Here is a 3,045-nt window from a genome sequence, read left to right as displayed (position 1 = left end):
AATTACTTCAACGGAAGGTTTCCAGATGGATATGTGGAGCAAATCCATCTGGCGGAGTCAGGTTACTTTCTGGTGGGATGTATGTGAAGCAGTAATATTAAGCAAACCCTGAGATTCCATTTCTCATAATCTAAGTACGATTCATGGTCTGAGGCAACCTGATGTTTCATTCTATGAAACTGAAACACAGACTGAGCCAACCAAAACAGTAAGTTCCATAACAAAGAACGACAAATAGTGACTGTCCTTTTTACCTTTATGTTCACTAGTTGCCAAAGTCTTGCCTTATTACTGAGCTTACATGGTTTCTGCTTTTATTCTGAAGGTTTTTCTAAGGGTTCTGCTGTGTGGATGTTTTTTTTTTTTCTTTTTTATATGGATCCATGGCAACAGTATTTAGAGTCAAATGAATCAGTGATACCTTAAAACAGACAATAACCGTAATAATTTTTGGCAACATGTCTCTTAGCATTAGGTGCTAGGCTTCATTAACGCATCAGTTTCACTAAGTCAGAGAGCTTCTATATTTGGCAGGCAATAAAGAAAACCTACTTCTATCATCCTGGATATTAACAAAGGATCTATTAGTAATGTTCATTTAAGCTTTCTGACTCTGTAGCTCAACAAACGTGGCCTCCTGATGGGATCGTCCTATCTGCCTAATTTACTGCCAGAGCTCCGCTCACCTCTGGCACCAGATTTTAATGCAAACACAACAAACATTGGCTGTGTTTTAAAAAGTTAAGGCCTCCCGACTTGGTGTTACACAGCTTCTGCAAACATCCTAACCGAGCCAGGCTTTAATGCACTGGCAATATTCCCACAGTGCATCTCAGCTAAGCCTTTGGGATCTGACTCTCCCCTTTTAGACATCTGAAATTCAGAACCAGTCTTGTTTGCATACAATAAATTATAGCGGGTCATTCAAAAATCTCAGAGCTATGGTCACAAAACCCAAAGCTCTGTGCTGCAGAACAGTGTCTTAAGCTAGGAAACCTAATTTTGTTAAATAGTTAGAGACCACAGGGAGTAGAATATTGTAGGTAGAGTAGACACAAGCTTGTATTTCTTTAGACTACATCTTGACCACTCAGGTCTAGACTGCAGTATTACTGATTCAGTCTGACACCTTCAGTTGTTGATGCATAACAAAGTCAAATGGCTGCAAAGTGGTTTAGCATTGATCTGTCAGCTCATGAAAAGCCTCCAGACACAAGTTTTAGCGTTGCTGTACATTTAGGGCATAAAAATAGCAGCCGTACAGCAAAGAAGAAGCATCAGTAAAGCTGCATCCTGTCTTTCTCAGTCCAAACAGCCATTTTAGAAAGCACATCCCTTAAACAAACATGACTGCCTCATTTCATTAATGTTTTAAACTCTGGGTTCTCTCTCAAGTATGCATGCATCCAGAGCATCCAGTGGCTGCATTGCAGGCTCCCCTGTGAGAGATAACCACATAAAATTACAAGGTGGGGAAAACCATCAATCCATTCACAGGCAGCTCCTGCTGGTGCTTTTCTGCTCAACCGATGGAGATGAAGCAGCTAAAACTAATGTCTCCATAAATTAGATGTAAACATCACATCAGACGACGCCATCTCATCAAGATGGTGGCTGATGGTAACACAAACCGCAGCCGCTCACTGAATCAAAATGTTTTTAAAACAGTTTCAACATAAAGCTGTGATAGGAGGTATGTTTTTGTATTACCTATTCAGATATACGATAAATGTGCCAGAGGGGAGTTATTTCTTTTGGGGCTGTCATGGGGTTGTCATAGTCAAATAAAACTGATGAAAAATGAAAACTGCTCTGGAAAAAAAAACATTTATTTATTTAATTGCTTTTATAAGAGAAAGGTACACCTTTTGCCAGAGGCAGATATAGGAAATTTGGGACCCTAGGCAAAGACAGGCAGGGGGCCCTCTGAATTGAGAAGACGACACATAAAACAGACCCATTAAACAGATACAGACATTTTAACAGAACTGACATATATTATTTGTTCTACGTTTTGTCTTCTTGTTCCTTCTTCTTCTTGTTTTCTTGTTGTTTTCCTCTCTATGCTTTGTACTTTTTATGCTTTCTCAAAAGGAATGAAAGATTTTTTCCAAGCACTAAGCTCACTTTGCTGATTGCTCCTTCCTGTGTTTCCAAAAAAGTGAATAACCCAGTCCTTCTTTTCACTGTAGAGATGCCATGATCTGCTTATCTGTTCTCCATTTTTCATTTGGATGAAATAATAGCTGCATGAATCATGGCGGCAGTCAAGATAGAGGAGAGCAGGAGGCGGGGTTACCAATCTACTTGCTCTGGAGAGCAGAGTTTGCTGCTTTTATATTTTGTCTCCAAAGTCTCCAGTAGCAGAAAAAAATCGCTAGATTTGGCACTAGGTGCTTTTTTGAAATGAAAGTGCTAGAGGGGTCTGAAAAGTCAATAAATATAATGACAGAAGCACTAAGTTGGCATCAGTGCTCTTCCCATCATGGGTTTTCAAATGGTTTGCTGCTGTCTGACTGGACCTTTCTGTACATGTGCAGCAAATGGACTGATCCAATATTGTGGACACTGAAGGGTATCTGCAAATGTTTTTTTTTGAGTCCATATATATCAGCGATAATCAAACTATATGTAAAAAATATAAAAAATATATAATTGTGTTACAGTCATAGGGAAGTCAGACTTATATGTCAAATCATTCTGGCTTAAACATGTATATAAATGTACTCTTTATCAGACTATATTGCCCTAAAATTTAGAAAATGTATGTAAAAAAAAAAAAAAAAAAATCCTGTCTTAAAATCTGTGGGGGTTTTTTCCGTTATCTTCTGCCAGGCCAGTTAGTTCTACGTCAGCCTGAACACCTAAATTTGTCCAATCATATATCAACGGTCATCTGTCAATTATTTTTTTTTTCGGTCATATGTCGCAGCTAATATACGCAACGGTTGAAATAAGAAATAAGAATCATTTCCTTTCCCATTGAGTTCCGTCCCAGTGTTCACGGGGATGGACGTCTGTGTCTTCAGCAGGCGTAGAGCTAAC

At 38.9% G+C, this 3,045-nt stretch overlaps 1 protein-coding gene across 1 annotated transcript in view; it reads right to left on the bottom strand.

Moving 5' to 3' along the window:
* LOC107097609 (aryl hydrocarbon receptor-like) overlaps positions 1-3,045 on the bottom strand; it is a 51,817-nt gene that overhangs the window by 38,759 nt on the left and 10,013 nt on the right. The gene's annotated exons all lie outside the window — the stretch shown is intronic.

Source organism: Cyprinodon variegatus, unplaced genomic scaffold, assembly GCF_000732505.1.
Source record: "Cyprinodon variegatus isolate N-32 unplaced genomic scaffold, C_variegatus-1.0 Scaffold710, whole genome shotgun sequence".
Lineage (NCBI taxonomy): Eukaryota > Metazoa > Chordata > Actinopteri > Cyprinodontiformes > Cyprinodontidae > Cyprinodon > Cyprinodon variegatus.
The sequence above is the reverse complement of the archived record's forward strand: the minus strand, read 5'-3'. Positions and strand labels throughout refer to the sequence as shown.